The sequence below is a fragment of the Pelophylax lessonae genome (genome assembly GCF_965119305.1).
Source record: "Pelophylax lessonae genome assembly, chromosome: 5".
Classification (NCBI taxonomy): Eukaryota; Metazoa; Chordata; class Amphibia; order Anura; family Ranidae; genus Pelophylax; species Pelophylax lessonae.
In genome coordinates, this window is record NC_138772.1 from 118,944,890 (window position 1) to 118,965,082 (window position 20,193).

The 20,193-nt window shown below is 43.8% G+C and overlaps 1 protein-coding gene across 1 annotated transcript in view; it reads left to right on the forward strand.

Annotated features, from left to right (window-relative positions):
* Positions 1-20,193, forward strand: part of PLCD1 (phospholipase C delta 1) — a 201,044-nt gene that overhangs the window by 23,874 nt on the left and 156,977 nt on the right. The window lies entirely within an intron of this gene.

Here is a 20,193-nt window from a genome sequence, read left to right on the forward strand (position 1 = left end):
GTCGACCTCATGCCCATAGACCCTTCATTGACTAAACATTGCATGGACTCTCCTGATGTTTTATCCCTCAGCCCTTTCACCATTTTTGTTACCAGTCTCTGGACTCGTTATATCTTATCAATATCTTTTGTGTAAGTGAGGTCTCCAGAACTGGACACAGTATTCTAAACCAGTTTGACAGGAAAGACTGTCCTCCAGTCACCGATCAACAGGCTCCACAAGCCAGTGATGAAGATTTGATACAATTTTATTTACGCCATGATTTGCAATGAGTACCGTTCATATCTGTGTGACTGAAGTCAGTCCCTGCCCTACTTTGGTCTGACTTTGATGCGTTTTGAGGTCCATAGACCTCAAGATTACATGCATTGCTTCAAGTCCAGTCAAAATCACTGCAAAATCCCGTGACTTTTAGGTCACACAAGTGTGAAAGGGGACTTGGGTTTTGCCTGGACTTATCTTTAACTAAACCTGCTCTGTGCCACATTCTAACCCTGTAAAGCAAAAATCACTGTACTTGCCTATTCTGCAGCTGATACGGACCTAGCGTCAGCTATCTGCGAGGGCTTCAGCGTGGAGGCGGGTGCAGGAGAGGCAGCTGACAACGGCAGCTCCATAGTAACTCTATGGGTGACATCACTTCCCAGGCATTTTACAGCCGTTGTCGGTCCTCTCCTACACAGAGCTTCTGCTGCTGGAGACTGGACCAGATGGGCTGCAGAATAGGTAAGTACAGCGATTAGATTTATTTTTTTTTTTTTGCTTCACAGGGTTGGATAGAATAGAATGTGGCACAGAGCAGGTTTAACGTTGGTTAGGTTTTGCCTGGATTTATCCTTTAAGGCCCCCTCAAGGCAGAAACTCGTAAGCTGCACATCTTCTTCTTCTGAATTTTTGTACCTCAGCCTATACTTGGGCCGGCCATACATGGAGCAAATTTCTTTCCTGCAACCACGGGTTGAAGGAAAGAATTTCGCTTGATTCCCCAATCAATGCTGTCTTCTATCACTTAAGGACTGGAAGGTTTTACCGCCTTAATGACCAGGCCATTTTTTGCGATACGGCACTGTGTTACTTTAACTGACAATTGCGCAGTCGTGTACCCAAATAAAATTGTTGCCTTTTTTTCCCACAAATAGCGCTTTCTTTTGGTGGTATTTTGATGACCTCCTGAGTTTATTTATTTATTTTTTTTTTGCGCTATAAACAAAAAAGAACGACAATTCTGAGAAAAAAAACAAATATTTTTTACTTTCTGCTAAGGATGCATCGAAATGAAAATTGTGGACCGAAAATTCAGGATGCCCTTGGCCGAAAACCAATAAAGACTTTTTTCCCCCCCAAAACTCACACTCGCTCCTCCATTTTAGAGAGAGAGAGAGAATAGTTGATAATTTAGATGTTGCACATTGATATCCAGAAAAAACAAGCCACCAGTGACTCGAGAGAACATGCTGGGACTTGTAGTCCTGCAGCCATGGGAAACTGATGTTGAAGGCTATACTGTCCCTATAATCATTAAAGTCATTTAACAGGAAATCATAAAATGAGAGCGAGAGAGAGAGAGACTTCGGCAGCACAGAGCCCACATAAAGGGAGGAGGTGGGTGGAGCCATTGTGGAATAGGCGCAAAGGAGGACAAGGAAGATCTCCTCCGCTCTGCATTCTGGGTCCTCTCCTCATGACATTACTGGTTGTTAAAAATTTATTAAAAAATTAGATACTCTTTGAAGAGTATCTAATTTTTAACATTTTTGTTAACCTCTTCTTACCCAGAATATTGGGTTCACCGATTTTAGATTTTGTGTGGAGTTCTATCTCTATATGTTCACTGCTATATGTGCACTTTCACTTTGGCACCCAAGCACTTTAGTCATGTTTGAAGATTGATGTTTTTAAAAAATATTAATGTATTTTCATAATATTATTAAGTCACTTTTTATCATCTGCATTTTATAGATATTTATGGTTCACCGATTTGAGATATTTCTGCGCTGATTCTTTACTTCCTTTTTTACATTTGTTGTATGTGGTGACACTACAGAATTAGCTGGGGATTTCTGGTGCTCCATTCTACCTCTGTCACCTCCTTATTTCCGTTTCCTTCTCTCTATTTGGTAACGCATAGGTTTACCCCTAAACAAACCCCGAAGACGTCAATGTATGACAAAACGCGTAGGGTGAGTGGTGTGCTGACGTCACCACGTGCGATCCCGGAGGGACAGGTTGTGTTTGTATGCTGGCCAGCTTGATTTTAAGGCAAATTTTTATTTTCAATTATGTAAGTGCAGTATTTTAGATTTAAATAGGAGTTGAATGATCTTGCACTATGTGGAGCTTTTTTGCATTTCTGGGTTTACCTATGCTGATATCATTGGGTTATTGATTTGTGGAGACATAGGAGGACCTTGCATCTCTTAAAGGCCCTGGCTGGGTATTAAGCCACAAGGATTACCGACCTCCGGTAATGGGGTCAGTATGAGCTGGTAAAAGACTTTGGTGGTGGCGCTGTTATTAGTGCTTACCTATGGTGACAGTGTTTTTTCATCACATCAAGGATTTTTCTTTTTTTTTTTACCATTTCACTCATGGATTGTTTCCATGATCTTTATGGATACTCATTATTTTTAGTGCAACTTATATCTTTCTTATTTTTATATTGTGTATATCTCACAAATTAGTTGCTGCTCACTTTATCTATTTGTATCAACACGAATGCGGTATTTTTTACTTCTTTTTTTTTAATATGCATGGACATAATCCATAATAAATAGTTCACTTTTTCTGAAAAAAAAATGAAAAAGTGAACTAACACTATACACCGTCCCCCCCTGTACTTGGCCTCCTTGGGTACTAAGCTGTCAGTGCCCAAGCAGCCGATGCAGCAGTCCGGGGATTTGAAATCCCCACTCTCCTCCCTTTTTTTTTTTTTTTTCCTTTTGTGCAGCCAATCCGAATCGCTTTGATCTGTCTCTAAACCACGGTACCAAGAGGGAGAAGAGCAGGGATCTACATGCCTACATATCCAACCATCCTCAAATTTCTACAGCCATTTTTTATTTTACTGGGCAGAAAAATATTAGTATAAAAATAAAAAACACGCTGCTTGCATTGCCCATATCTATCAGTTGAATTGTGGCAGCTGACTATTAAATTATACCATTTTACCTGATTTCCCTTTCCTCAGTCTCTGTACTCAGTCACATGTATTGCAGAAATTCATCAAGACCAATTCATCAAGACACTGACAATAGGCTATGACTCACTCTTAGAACAGCACAGCTTTTAGAAAGGATATGACTCTGCAATGTTTCCTTTTTGAGCTTTCTAAAATTCTGCACACTGTAGCTGCAGACTTGTCAAGGAATGCAATGAGTACTTTTATCTCTATATAAATATGCAGTCAATGGCGTCAATTCACTAAGGACTGTTCACATATGGTGCAGGAAACCTGTGTTCTGTGCACGCTTCCTTGAACCAAGTTCAAACTGCACTGGGTGTGCATTGTGCTGGGGGTGTCAATTTATTCCTAATGACACCCCAAGCATAGAGCATTTGCCTGCATCTGATCAAAGGATACTGTAGTACCATGCGGTCACGTTGCATCGCTTTATTAGAACTAGTGCTTGTACTACCTCTACAGTGATCCAGTGCGATCTCGCTGCACTGAATCGCACAGGATAAGCTAAACCTGGGTGGCTAAAGCATAAAAGTGCATATTAAAGCAAAAAAAATAAGGCTCAAGGGTCACCGTCAGCATTCCAACAATTCAAAAAATGCAATAAGAGATATAAAAGTGTGAGCAGGGCAGCAAAAATAGACCCGAGAGACTCAAAGAACCGTAAAAAGTCCTCCCCTCCTTTCATCCTTTTCTGGAAGCACTTGGAGAAATCTGCTTTTGCCTCTTGACCAGTAGAATTACAACAGGGGTTGCCCAAAGAAAATTCACTAAGGCATGGGCACGTTGGCTTGAAGGGCCTTCTGCTGCTAGGATGCCTTCCAGTTGAGCACTTCTTGATAAATCACGGTGTTGGCTGTTAGTCCTCTTCAATTCTTCTTTTCTAAAATTACATCGGCCCATGTGGGGGACCTCCAACATGCATATGATATGGGTACATTTTCTATGTTTTCATGCTCTCATACACATTAACCTGTTTGAGTGAACTATGCACTACTGCTATTGTTTTTTTTTTCTTTTCTTTTGTATGTTTATTGTGATGTCGTGTTCCTGGGTGCCCTACCCCTGCGTGGGCTTGGACACCTGGCCTTTGTTTATGTGTTAGAAACACAATGAAAGAATGTTAATTGGCCCTATAAAGGGTAGTCAGGGGAATTTGGTTACAAGTGGTGGGGAGAAGGAGTTAAATGCATCCTTCTCCTTGGTTTTTACAAATAGAGGGGTATATAGGACAAGATGGTATAGCTAGGGACACGGCACAGAATGTTCCCTTGTGGTTAACAGAAACTAGTGTTCAAAAAAGACTTGGAAAAACTTAAAGGATAAGTCCACCCTAAAACTAAAATCCCTGCATCCATAGATCTCCACATTCCAACACTAACCTATCTAGCCCTGTAAAGGAAAAAAATTAGTATACTTTTTTTTTTTTTTTTAGCCAATCCGACCCGATCCCATGCTGAGCTGTCAGCCGTGGCTTCACTGTGGAGGCGGGTGCAGAGGACACATCCGACAATGGCTGCACCATAGTAACTCTATTGGTAGTGTCGCATCCCATTCATTTCACAGACGTTGTCGGCCGTGTCCTCCTGCAGAGCTTCCGCCGCTTGAGATCGGGTCGGATCGGCTTCAAAAAAGGTAAATGTATACCAATTTTTTCCTTACCAGGGCTAGATAGGATAGTGTTAAAATCAGTGGCGGCTGGTGCTCAAAATTTTTGGGGGGGCGCAAAAACAAAAATGTAATAGGTATTGCTTCGCGGCAAAAAACGAGGTAAAAAAATTGCATGACTTTGAGGTCATGGTACAGGCATGGCACATGTGATGGTATAGGCATGGCACAGATGGTACAGGCATGGCACAGGTGATGGAATAGGCATGGCACAGATGGTATAGGCATGGAACAGGTGGTAGAATAGGCATGGCACAGGTGATGGTATAGGCATGGCACAGGTGATGGTATAGGCATGGCACAGGTGATGGTATAGGCATGGCGCAGGTGATGGAATAGGCATTGCACAGGTGATGGTACAGGCATGGCACAGGTGATGGAATAGGCATGGCACAGATGGTATAGGCATGGCACAGGTGATGGAATAGGCATGGCACAGATGGTACAGGCATGGCACAGGTGATGGTACAGGCATGGCACAGGTGATGAAATAGGCATTGCACAGGTGATGGTACAGGCATTGCACAGGTGATGGTACAGGCATGGCACAGGTGATGGAATAGGCATGGCACAGATGGTATAGGCATGGCACAGGTGATGGAATAGGCATGGCACAGATGGTACAGGCATGGCACAGGTGATGGTACAGGCATGGCACAGGTGATGGTACAGGCAGGGCACAGATGGTACAGGCATGGCACAGGTGATGGAATAGGCATGGCACAGATGGTATAGGCATGGCACAGGTGATGGAATAGGCATGGCACAGATGGTACAGGCATGGCACAGGTGGTGGAATAGGCATGGCACAGATGGTACAGGCATGGCGCAGGTGGTGGAATAGGCATGGCACAGGCATGGCGCAGGTGGTGGAATAGGCATGGCACAGATGGTATAGGCATGGCACAGGTGATGGAATAGGCATGGCACAGATGGTACAGGCATGGCACAGGTGGTGGAATAGGCATGGCACAGATGGTACAGGCATGGTGCAGGTGATGGAATAGGCATGGAACAGATGGTACAGGCATGGCACAGGTGATGGAATAGGCATGGCACAGGTGATGGTAAGGTCATGGCACAGGTGGTGGAATAGGCATGGCACAGATGGTACAGGCATGGCGCAGGTGATGGAATAGGCATGGAACAGATGGTACAGGCATGGCACAGGTGATGGAATAGGCATGGCACAGGTGATGGTAAGGTCATGGCACAGGTGGTGGAATTGGCATGGCACAGATGGTACAGGCATGGCGCAGGTGATGGAATAGGCATGGCACAGGTGATGGAATAGGCATGGCACAGGTGATGGTAAGGTCATGGCACAGGTGGTGGAATAGGCATGGCACAGGTGATGGAATAAGCATGGCACAGATGATGGTAAGGTCATGGCACAGGTGGTGGAATAGGCATGGCACAGATGGTACAGGCATGGCGCAGGTGATGGAATAGGCATGGCACAGGTGATGGTAAGGTCATGGCACAGGTGGTGGAATAGGCATGGCGCAGGTGGTGGAATAGGCATGGCACAGATGGTACAGGCATGGCACAGGTGATGGTAAGGTCATGGCACAGGTGGTGGAATAGGCATGGCACAGATGGTACAGGCATGGGGCAGGTGATGGAATAGGCATGGCACAGGTGATGGTAAGGCCATGGCACAGGTGGTGGAATAGGCATGGCGCAGGTGGTGGAATAGGCATGGCACAGATGGTACAGGCATGGCACAGGTGATGGTAAGGTCATGGCACAGGTGGTGGAATAGGCATGGCACAGATGGTACAGGCATGGCGCAGGTGGTGGAATAGGCATGGCACAGGTGATGGAATAGGCATGGCACAGATGGTACAGGCATGGCGCAGGTGGTGGAATAGGCATGGCACAGGTGATGGAATAGGCATGGCACAGATGGTACAGGCATGGCGCAGGTGGTGGAATAGGCATGGCACAGGCATGGCGCAGGTGGTGGAATAGGCATGGCACAGATGGTACAGGCATGGCACAGGTGGTGGAATAGGCATGCCGCAGATGGTACAGGCATGGCGCAGGTGATGGAATAGGCATGGCACAGATGTTACAGGCATGGCACAGGTGATGGAATAGGCATGGCACAGGTGATGGTAAGGTCATGGCACAGGTGGTGGAATAGGCATGGCACAGATGGTACAGGCATGGCGCAGGTGATTGAATAGGCATGGCACAGGTGATGGAATAGGCATGGCACAGGTGATGGAATAGGCATGCCGCAGATGGTACAGGCATGGCGCAGGTGATGGAATAGGCATGGCACAGATGGTACAGGCATGGCACAGGTGATGGTAAGGTCATGGCACAGGTGATGGTAAGGTCATGGCACAGGTGGTGGAATAGGCATGGCACAGATGGTACAGGCATGGCGCAGGTGGTGGAATAGGCATGGCACAGGCATGGCACAGGTGATGTAATAGGCATGGCACAGATGGTACAGGCATGGCGCAGGTGGTGGAATAGGCATGGCGCAGGTGGTGGAATAGGCATGGCACAGATGGTACAGGCATGGCACAGGTGGTGGAATAGGCATGGCACAGGCTTGGCACAGGTGATGGAATAGGCATGGCACAGATGGTTCAGGCATGGCGCAGGTGGTGGAATAGGCATGGCACAGGCATGGCGCAGGTGGTGGAATAGGCATGGCACAGATGGTACAGGCATGGCACAGGTGGTGGAATAGGCATGGCGCAGATGGTACAGGCATGGCGCAGGTGATGGAATAGGCATGGCACAGATGGTACAGGCATGGCACAGGTGATGGAATAGGCATGGCACAGGTGATGGTAAGGTCATGGCACAGGTGGTGGAATAGGCATGGCACAGGCATGGCGCGGGTGGTGGAATAGGCATGGCACAGGCATGGCGCTGGTGGTGGAATGGGCATGGCACAGGCATGGCGCAGGTGGTGGAATAGGCATGGCACAGATGGTACAGGCATGGCACAGGTGGTGGAATAGGCATGGCACAGATGGTACAGGCATGGCACAGGTGATGGTAAGGTCATGGCACAGGTGATGGTAAGGTCATGGCACAGGTGGTGGTAAGGTCATGGCACAGGTGGTGGAATAGGCATGGCACAGATGGTACAGGCATGGCGCAGGTGGTGGAATAGGCATGGCACAGGCATGGCGCAGGTGGTGGAATAGGCATGGCACAGGCATGGCGCAGGTGGTGGAATAGGCATGGCACAGATGGTACAGGCATGGCACAGGTGATGGTAAGGTCATGGCACAGGTGATGGTAAGGTCATGGCACAGGTGGTGGAATAGGCATGGCACAGATGGTACAGGCATGGCGCAGGTGGTGGAATAGGCATGGCACAGGCATGGCGCAGGTGGTGGAATAGGCATGGCACAGGCATGGCGCTGGTGGTGGAATGGGCATGGCACAGGCATGGCACAGGTGGTGGAATAGGCATGGCACAGATGGTACAGGCATGGCACAGGTGGTGGAATAGGCATGGCACAGATGGTACAGGCATGGCACAGGTGATGGTAAGGTCATGGCACAGGTGATGGTAAGGTCATGGCACAGGTGGTGGTAAGGTCATAGCACAGGTGGTGGAATAGGCATGGCACAGATGGTACAGGCATGGCGCAGGTGGTGGAATAGGCATGGCACAGGCATGGCGCAGGTGGTGGAATAGGCATGGCACAGGCATGTTGCAGGTGGTGGAATAGGCATGGCACAGGCATGGCGCAGGTGGTGGAATAGGCATGGCACAGATGGTACAGGCATGGCACAGGTGATGGTAAGGTCATGGCACAGGTGATGGTAAGGTCATGGCACAGGTGGTGGAATAGGCATGGCACAGATGGTACAGGCATGGCGCAGGTGGTGGAATAGGCATGGCACAGGCATGGCGCAGGTGGTGGAATAGGCATGGCACAGGCATGGCGCAGGTGGTGGAATAGGCATGGCACAGATGGTACAGGCATGGCACAGGTGATGGTAAGGTCATGGCACAGGTGATGGTAAGGTCATGGCACAGGTGGTGGAATAGGCATGGCACAGATGGTACAGGCATGGCGCAGGTGGTGGAATAGGCATGGCACAGGCATGGCGCAGGTGGTGGAATAGGCATGGCACAGGCATGGCGCTGGTGGTGGAATGGGCATGGCACAGGCATGGCGCAGGTGGTGGAATAGGCATGGCACAGATGGTACAGGCATGGCACAGGTGGTGGAATAGGCATGGCACAGATGGTACAGGCATGGCACAGGTGGTGGAATAGGCATGGCACAGATGGTACAGGCATGGCACAGGTGATGGTAAGGTCATGGCACAGGTGGTGGTAAGGTCATGGCACAGGTGGTGGTAAGGTCATGGCACAGGTGGTGGAATAGGCATGGCACAGATGGCACAGGCATGGCGCAGGTGGTGGAATAGGCATGGCACAGGCATGGCGCAGGTGGTGGAATAGGCATGGCACAGGTATGGCGCAGGTGGTGGAATAGGCACTTACCTGGCGACGGCTCGGCTCCCGGCGGCGGCTTCTCCCCTCCTCGCGACTCTGATGTCCGTCCTCTTCTGCTCGGCTCCTGGCGGCGGCTTCTCCCCTCCTCGCGACTCCTCTTCTTCGCGGGCTGCGGCGGGAAAGTGACCGGGCGGTGACGGTGAGTGACTGATGCACGCACCGGCACCGCCCCCAACGAGGTCACCATGGATGTCCTGAATCATGATTGGTCCAGGCTGGAGTCTGGACCAATCATGATCCAAGACATCACAAAAGGGGGTGGTGTAGCGCATTTTTCTGCGCTACAGTTACGCCCCAGAAGGCCGCCAATTGGCGCATCTGCTGGTGGAAAACCCCACCCCCCATCGGCACCAATGCGGCGGACGCCGAAAGAGGGGTGGTGGAGCGCAGAGCTCTGCGCTACAGTTACGCCCCAGAAGGCCGTCTATCGGCGCCTCTGCGGGTGGAAAACCCCACCCCCATAGGCACCAATGAGACGGGCGCCCCTTGTGGGCAAAAATTTTTTTTTTTTTTTTTTTTTTTTAAATCTTTTTTTTTTCTTTTTCTTTTTTTGGGGGGGGGGGGCGGCGCCCCTGCGCCCCCTATGGGCCGGCCGCCACTGGTTAAAATGTGGAGATCTGTAAATGCAGGGATTTTAGGTTTAGGTTGAACCTATCCTTTTAACATAAATAAATCACCAGAAACCGATGGCTTACACCTGAGAGTCCTCAAAGAACTTTGCAAGGTATTGCTAGACTGTTATTCGTAATCTTTAAGGACAGCTTACTGACAGGAATAGTACAAGCTGATTGGCGAATTTATTAGAGAACTGGTAACGATTGGTACTGATTGTGGTACCAACACTAAAATAAAAATGGCCAAAATGCATACCTGGAAACTACAGACCAGTCAGTCTAACCTTATTAGTATGTAAACTATTGGCGGTAATAAGGGACTATATCCAAGAATTTGCTGTTGAAAATAACATCATGAGTAGCAATCAGCATGAATTAATAAAGGATCATTCTTGCCAGACCAGCCTTTTAACATTCTATAAACTGCTGTAATTTGGATAGAGGAAGGACCTATGATGTGGAATATCTGAACCAAAAGCTTTTCATACAGTATTCTATAAATGCTTGCTTTACAAATTGAGATCTGTTGGCACTGACCATAGTGTATGTACATGGATAGAAAATTGGCTACAGGAGTGCGTTCAAAGGGGGGCAGTAGATTATCTTCTGAATAATCTGGAGTTTTGAGTGGGGTGCCCAAGTGCTCTGTCCTGTGACCCATTCTGTTTAAATTGTAAATAAATGCTGGTGGTAATTAGGGATGAGGGTCGAACCTAACCGGCTTAGTGTGCGCCGAACACACGAACAAATGGGGCGCTCGGCGGCAAGTTTGCCCCATAATGCACTGCGCTGATGCAGTGAAAAAATTACAAATGATCTGGGTTCCCGGCGTACACCGACCCCCCCCCCCCCGCAGACTGGCTCCCGCTGTGTCCGTACATAGCCACACCCAAGTTCAAAAGTAAAAAAAAAAAAAAAAAAAAAATTACAGTGCAGCACTAATAACTCGCCCTCTGAAGAAGTCCCAGATTGGATGCAATGTGTAAGGGCGGAACCATGCAAGTGGCGTTATCATGCATGTACTCGGCCCACCAGTTTTCAAACAGGGTGACACAGGCTGAAAGTTTGCTGTACAGCATGTTCTCTGTAGGATACAAGCCAATTCTTCTGACTGGCGTGTAGATTTGGCCCAAAACAAAAAATTACACACTATCAGTATACACTATGGGTTATCTTTTCCTTTCCCTTGGAGTATAGTTGCTTGCAAAAAACATATATATAATATATCATATAAGATAATAGCCACAAAAGTACACACCCAAATCTGCGTGCCTATATTGCTCACCTTCATTTTTAGACCTCCTACAACAGAATAGTCTATAAACACATCTGTCATCAAGAAAGGAAAAGGGAGATTCTCCCACTCCTCAAATGCAACATTCAATCTTGAAAGGATTCTCATCCACTGTTTCTTCCCAAATTTACATTAGTTCAAAAAGAAGAATAAATCCTAGTGCTCACTGTTGCCATATAAAAACCATTCTAAATAAGTTTCTTCCACTCACAAAAAATCCATGCTCCATACAACAAACCAGTGCAGCAATTCAATGTGTTCAAAAAAGTGCTCTTCACACTATGCGGTAATTCAGTGCATTCACTCCACACCCAAGTGCTGACCTTTAGCAAATGACCCCTTAAATCACAGGAGGTCCAAAAGAGCTTTGCAAGTGTTTAAAGAGGTCTATCTTCCAAACAAAAAGCCCAAGATTCCCTGCAACAGGCAGCTCAAAGTTTACTCACTTAACTATTTTTTTTTTTTTTGCAAGCAACCATGCTCCAAGGGAGAGGACAAGAGAACCCATAGTGTGTACTGTGTGTGTGTGTGTGTGTGTGTGTGTGTGTGTGTGTGTGTGTGTGTGTGTGTGATTTTCTTTTTTTCCTCCCAAATCCACACTTTAAAAATACTCACAAGCTAGTCATAAGAATTGGCTTGTATCCTGCAGAGAACTCTCTGTACAGCAAACTTTCAGCCTGTGTCACCCTGTTTGAAAACTGTGGTGGGCCGAGTACATACATAACGCCACTTGCATGGTTCTGCCCTTACATGTTGCGTCCATTCTGGGACTTCTTCAGAGGGTGAGTTATTAGCGCTGCACTTTTATTTTGTTTTGACTTTTGAACGTGGGTGTGAAACGCTTTCCAACTTTCTGGCTAGCTTTAATTATTTGTTATTGGTCTTAGGCATAGTTATGCGCACAATTTTTTTCTTGTATTGCATTGCATACCCACACCCTTACAGGTTGAACTGGATGGACTGGTGTCTTTATTTAAATTGACCATCTAAGTAACTATATAATGTTTGTTGTTTTCCCGTGTCCCCACTTTTCCCCTCATTTTCTATTATTTGGTTTTTATCAGGCTATTATTGTGACAAATCATTGTGAATCTAGTGATGTCTGACAAACCCCAAAATGCATGGGGGTATCTAGGGAGTGGTACCCCATCATTGTCTTCAGAATTTGCAAGTAATTAATAAAAAATGGTTAGATTTAAATCTCAAGGTGATGCATTTGACAAAAACAGTCCTACTGTAATATACCTTCACTAGCCCAGGGTCTTCAGAAGACTTCTGATGAGACCCTGTCACAAATGGTTAACATTTTAATAGTCTTTTCTGGTCTGGTTAGCACTGCGTACTAGCAAATTATGAAAGACTTGCCTTAGAACCAAGCCCTTCAGTGTCACGCTGTCACTGCTGTTGGGTATTATGGGCTTGATACCTCATGCTTGAATTGACCTATCTGCAACAGATGGTCAATTCCTTCTGGTAAGCCTTGTATGTTTTAACGGGGTAGAGGTATGGATTAGAGCACACCTTACTCTGAGATTGGTGCTACACTTCCAATTCACGATTGATCACCTACTGGATGTGAGATGTATGGTATGTATACATACAATATATATATATATATATATTTTTTTTGCTTTTCATGGGATGGAGACCATAGTGCAGCATGTTTACTCCGTATTATGGGCTTACCTGTACATACCAGTTAAGACAGCGTTTACTACCACTTTAACCACTTGTCTACTGGGCTACACCAGTGACAATCACTATAAGTCTGTTGGTGCCTAGATTGTGATCCTGCAAGCTGGAAAATCTCTCTGCAGGCTAAGGGGGAGATTTACTAAAACTGGTGTACATAGAATCTGGTGCAGCTGTGCATAGTAACCAATCAGCTTTTAACTTTAGCTTGTTCAATTAAGCTTTGACAATAAAACCTAGAAGCTGATTGGTTACTATGCGTAGTTGCACCATATTCTGTGTTCACCAGTTTTAGTAAATCTCCCCCTAAGTGTGTAATTGTTGTTGGATCACAAAGAAGGAATTTTAGAAGGGTGGAGGAGGGTTGAGCTTTAAAATATAAACCAGATTTTACCCTGTTATCTAAGACACTAAAATTGTTCTTTAGCTAGAAATTCAGATGTCAAGACATAGAGGTAATAGTAAGCTTAAAGCTCTCTCATTGGATTTTACTATGGTATTTGCAGAATGATAGGAATTTTAGCAATGTTTCCCATCTCTTTGGCCTTGTATACACATGTACGGGATTAAACAGTTCATTCTGTTTATGTGTAATATTGGGTCCGGTTTTGCCCAGCTTTATAACCACCCCTGGCATCGCACTCTTTGCTATTTTCTCATTGGACACATGACTGCAACATTGGTGCAGCATCATAGTAAAATAAACACTGAACAGTAGTTGACCTTAAAAACACTAGGAAGTAAAGTAAAATCGGTATCTGTAGGAAGAGGCAGACATTTGAAAGGGAAGATGAGGTCACTGGCAGCTGTCTGCAACATAAGTATGACCAAGAGGAGGAAGAAAACTGCTCAGGATCTGATCTATGCTAGGGGATACAATTGTTGCATATCAATCAGTTTCCACTGTAGCAGATTACATGAGCCTTGCAAGCCAGGCCTTCTCGTCCACATCAGTGTCTAACCTCCATAAATGTGCTTCTGGAAGAGGGGTCAATCATTCCCATAGACATACTCTTAAACCTCGGACAGCCTTCCCAGAAGAGCTGAAGCTGTAATAGGTGCAAACTGGCCCAACTCAATATTGAACCTTACGGACTAAGACTGGGATGTCATTAAAAGTTCATGTGTGTAAAGGCAGGCATCCCAATACTTTTGGCAAAATTGTGTGTATATGTATATGTATGTATATGTGTGTGTGTGTGTGTGTGTGTGTATGTGTATATATATGTGTATATATATATATATATATATATATATATATATATATATATATATATATATATATATATATATATATATATATATATATATATATATATATATATATTCCACTTAAAGTACCATACACCATATAATGTCTGTGTACAACTGATGAATAGATATATGTAAATCACTTATCCAGAGATAATGGTCTAACAAACACACCACCGTGCCCTTCACCCAACCTCAAGTGTGTCCTCTCACTTTCTTTGTAGGACCTCAGTGTATTAGAGGCGCTTGTATATTTTTAGGGATACGGCTTCACTCCATCCACCTTGATCAATATATCCTCAATACCAAAGGTCATATATGGGAAGCAAGGGGAAGTCCAAAATGGTGTAGATCGCCAAATATAATTTTATTAAAACTAAAAAATACACTCGCATCTTAAAGGAAGACCATAAGCAAATCTCGTGTATGATGGCGCCCAAAAGTTCTGCATGCTTGACGCATTGTGCCTAATCGGCTTTCTCATATATTACATCATGGATATGTGTGGAGTAGCCTGTAAAGGGAGCTCTGTTCTGTGTGATCTTGCTTGTCATTCTCCATGGTCCTTCTGTATGATGGAACATATCCCTTCTCTCTTGCTTGTTCCCAAAATGGACTAGGAAATATGGGATTTGTAATGTGTTTAGAACCAGCAATGCAGATTTGAGGTATTTGCACTGCTCTGTGGAAACGAAAATGTGGAGTAAGGCTTCATTCACATTTTGGTGTTTTGGGATCTTTTCAGAATCACTGCATTTCTGGAGGCAGTCTCAAATAGCACTGCAGTCTCAAAATGCATGTTTGGGTGCCATTGTGCGATAATCTCAGCAAAGCGGCACAACACTTAGGTGCCATTGATAATGAATAACACCCAAACATGCGTTTTGTGATTGCAGTGCAGCAATTCTGCCCGGGATCCCAAAATGCCATATGTGAAAGGCGCCTAAAGGAGATGATCAGGAGCTCATGGAGAACATTGTCTGTGTATAGTTTGTTTGTTTGTTTGTTTCTGCAGAACAAGGATATTGTTTAGGGTCGCTTTAACATTTAGGCTCCATTCACACCTGGGCGTTTTCAGCTCCAAAAACGCTCAAAGAAAACGTTTCCAAAACGCCCAACAAGTAAAACCCCATTCATTTAAATGGCCCCTGTTCACATCTGAGCGTTTTAACGCCTGAAGCAAAACGCCCAAAGCTCAAAAAAGTACATGAGCTTCTTTTTGGGCAGATTACATCCGTTTTTCATTGGTTTCTAGTCAATCTAAAAACGCCTGCACAAAAAACGCCTGCAAAAACGCCCATAAAAACGCCTGAAAAAACGCCTGAAAAAATGCCTGAAACAAAAACGCCCAGGTGTGAATGGAGCCTAAGTGCCGGTTCACACTACCGCGGCACGACTTCGGGTGCGACCTGTGAAGTCGCGTGCACTGCGACTTCGGCGCGACTTGCACGGACTTCATATAATGAATGTCTATGCAAGTCGCCTCCAGGTCGCCCCGAAGCAGTACAGGAACCTTTTTATAAGTCGGAGCGACTTGTGTCCCTCCTATTAGAACGGTTCCTGTAACAATGGACCGCGACTAGTCAGGCTGACAATTCGCCTGACAAGTCGAGGTAGTGTGAATGGACACTTATTTTCACGTTTGTTTAGAACATTGAAAGGCTACACATTTTGTTAAACAAAGCAGAGTTTACTGCAGCTGTGACCTTACACATTACACTGTGGTTGGGCTAAGTATTATGTCAATTCTAATTGAGTATGAGAAATAACAATATAATTTTAATCACACACCTGACCTTTTTTGGATTCAAATTAATCTGTAGTTGAAACCAACATGTAATTATAGCTGGCTTGTCAGGTGAAGCGATGGTTCATTGTTTGTACATTCACTCCTAGGTGTATCTAGATTATAATTTTCCTAAACAAGCTGTTAAGAATCAGATTTGGAGGGTTAGGAAAAGGTCACATTCTTTTTTCCATGTGGTTTACATGACATCTGTCATTTGGTCCGTTCGTTCGTTTTTCGCCCAGATAATGGGCACAAATATAAAATCGGTTTCTACTTTTCAGAGCCGAAAAATTAAAGGAACAGGTTGGAAAATTCTGCCGAATTAACGATAAATTCAAAGGTTAATGTGTTTCTCGCCCAAACTGCATTAGGCATATGTCACAAAACAAACAAAAACTAATTTATGTCCATTGAACGATTAAGTGATCAAAATTGGTCATTACATGATGGCAAAATCGTTTGCTCTCACAGCCAAGTGATTGTTATTCGTAAACTAGTTTGAACAATGTTTTTCTATAGTGTATAGCCAGCATTATACTCACCTGGATGTCAGATAGAATTGGGATGCTTTAAGGAACTTGTTAGTGGCAAGGTGGAGCATTTGTCACCTATTCCCAAACAATGACTTCACTAACAACTAATGACATCACTGTGGCATGACCTGCCTTATGCAGAACTTGAAGGGAACCTGTGGTTGAACTTAAAACTTTTATATGAATCAACAGGGCACATGTCAGAATGATATAATCCGATGAAAAAAAATGCTGTCCTGAACTCCACTATGTGTGAAATTTACATGCATGGAATACATGAAGATAAATACCTGCGAGCCTTTAAAACCACTTTAAGCATTGACTATAAAACCTGGAAGCTGATTGATTGGTTTCTTTGCAGAGCTGCACCCAATTTTGTACCCTCCTGTTTTAGTAAATTCCCCCCCCCCCCCCCCCCCATTAGACCTAAAGCCTAGGCAACCTAGATTGGATGGTCCTTGACTATCAGGAACATTGTGGGTGCTCTAACCAACTACAGAGGTTCCAATGTTTTAAGTCAGGCAAATTTTGTCTGATAGATTTACAATAAATTGGAGGATCAACAAGATGCCATTATGTCAGTGCTGTGACCAAGGTCTTTTAACACCCAAGGCAAAAAGGCCACAGTGAGCTTAGGACTTTTTAACCAGCACAGCATAAGTTGAAGATCCTGATTTTTATTGGTAACATATGGAAATTATAATTTTGCTTAAACAGTACCCTCAAAATGTACCTCTTGGTCTGGCACTATAGCGGTGAATTTCCTGGTTTGTGAGTTCCTAGAAACTCCTGTGCATGTAGCCTTATAGCTGTATATCTGCAGTGTGTGATCTAAGGCACTGCTTCCTCTGACCGTTAGGCTCAAGAGATTTGGGTGAGATTTGGTGATGTCAATACTGTTCTGCTCACTCCCCCCCCCCCCCCCCCCCCAACTATAAAGCCCTTCATAGGTTCAGGCTTATATTTTTAAATCCCATGCCAAGAACAGACTGGATGACACTAATTTGGGGGGGGGGGGGGGTTCTAATCCTTTTGCTTAAAATAAGTGGACATTCTCTCTAAGAGCAGGAGAAAAGCGAAGAAAAGAAGGAAAATGAAACGCTTTAGAGTTCTCTCTAGATGTAGAGTATTTGCAAGTATAAAATAAAAAGGAAATTGATCAATTAATTTTTAGACAGTGTACAACTGTTGCATGGCCCCCAAAAGGGTAGTTCAACGTACACTGAAGGCTTTGGAGGATATGGCTGTTTCCACACAGAGCATGGTCATGCTCAGTGCACATTGGGTTATCCATGAAATCCTACACTGTATGATGATTGGGTCCTGGAGTGGAATTTTAGTAATAGGTTTTTGTTGCCCCAGAAAGTAACTGGAGTCAACCGAGGCAAAAAGATGCTTGAGATCTACTTTTTCAGAAAATTTACATTTTGTAGAAGCATTCAGAAACACCAAGGTGTTTCACGGCACTGAAAATGGTAATTTTTTCAGTACACATTAAGAACAGATAGTCATCTCTGTTCTTTGCACAACTATGTTTATTGTAATTATTAAAGCATATAACAATCATAAAATACAATTTTGAAATGTGTAGAAGACACATTCTATATGGTGTGTCTAAAGCTCTATAGTCGTAATTGAAGAAAGATCACACAGTAAAAATGGGGCACATTAACTATAATGTGGTTCTGCATGGGTTTATAATAAACCCATCTGTGTAACCTGAGTTGACCTACCTATTTATTTTTGCTGTAGCCATCAAATATACATCAGATCTGTAGCACAGCAGGAAATGGCCATCAATCATAATGTACACTAAAATTATAGAACAATGCAGACAGATGACAATGCACTGGGCTGTTTGTAAATCAGAAATTCTTACACTTTTATGGCTTGCTGTAATGTTTGATTGAAATATAATAGCACAGTCTTTGTAACCTGTTTTGGTTACAGTAAGCATGTCATTTTATTTGGCCCTTTACCTACCCTGGGGTAAAATTAATACAAAGGAGCTTATGTAACTACAAAACAAGCATCCAGTCAAGCAAAAACGTCAATATCGTAACTATTCCTCAGATTAAAGAATCGGTTGTGCAAATTGTATTTTCAGCTTGCTTTCAGTGAACCAACTATAAAATAATGGGTCTCCAGATGACAGTGTAGCTGATATATCAATCTGTTTATTGACGTTTAAGGACCACATTAGTGTAAAAAAGAAAAAAAAAAGAAATGTGCAGTCACCATACTATCAGCAAGGTATTGGAGAAGGCATATCAATACAAAGTGACAATTGGGTGCATAAATTAAAGCAATATGAGAAATGGGGCTGTCTCCTCTCGGCATGAGAAAAAAAATAAATGTAAAAACCCTTCCGTGATAAATAATATAAAAAGTTGTGAGCAAATGATATTGCAAAACTGTGAACCAAATAACCTCTACCAATAACCAGCTGCTGTAAATAAATATAAACCCTTAAGTGATATAACAAAATATTTTTTACAGCGCTAATTCAATAATATTTGAATGAATCAGTGCTGTAATTATTATTTTATTCTATCACGTGAAAAAAAAAAAAGCCATGTATAAGCCGTTGAATTGCAGTGTAGTTGATCAAATATCTGTCATCTAAACTACAACTGTAGTGTTTTTTTTTATGTTTTTAACTAGCCATACATGAAAAAAATGTATTTTTAGAAATATTTTGTTTTAGGAACATTTGATTGATTTTCTAGTCAAACCGACATTCATTTTCGGCTGCAGCGATGAGAAAATTCGAAGGAGCAGGATGAAAAAGTTTTCTCAAATGAACAAATTTCTAATTATGTACTGGTTTGTGGCTTTTATTTGGTAAAACCTTTTCATTTCAAATTTAAAAATGTCAAAAGCAAAATTAAATTTTGAAGTAAAGTTTTAAATATCATTCATCAAGCCGTCAAATCTACTGAGAATTTGTTTATGAATGTTCGAAAATCTACTAGTGTATGGCCAGCTTAATTGAGAGGATTTGCCTTGACAATGAAAGACATGACTGATTCCAGTGATATGAAAAACCCTTGACTTTGGTAACACTTTAGGAGTGCAGCTCTCTTTGCTATTCCCTTACAAGAGATAAAAATTGTAGTGTAGTAAATATAGGACATTGTGTGAATGCCATATCCCATGCAAAAGACAACTTTAAATTTGTGTACTGTAAATTTGCCGCTTTTTTTTTTTATCAATTAATTTGCAACTATAACCTTCAATGCAAGATTATTGACCATTAGGAAATCTCTTTGGAACCACAAATTCCTTCCCAAGATAAGCCCAATATCCCTACCCTAATTCCACTTGACTCCACCATACTAACACTCTTGCTACTCCTATTTTCTTTATTTTTTACCGCCGCCATTCCTTACTTAAAGCAGAACCCCAGGCAATTTTTTTTTTTTTTTGCACTGCATCGGTTAACTGCTTGTTTTGGTCCAGGGGTTTGGAGAGCCAAGATATACTTGCATATTCCTCTGATCCTTTCAGTGCAAGACCGGTCCCTTCAGTTCCCTCCCCCTCATGGTCAAGCAGTCTTGTGGGTTGGACTGTTCCCAACCATCATCTTAGACTAGCTCTGGATGCAAAGACGTCTGGAACAGTCCACCACTTGACATATAGGGGCACTGTGTTCACCCCTAGAATA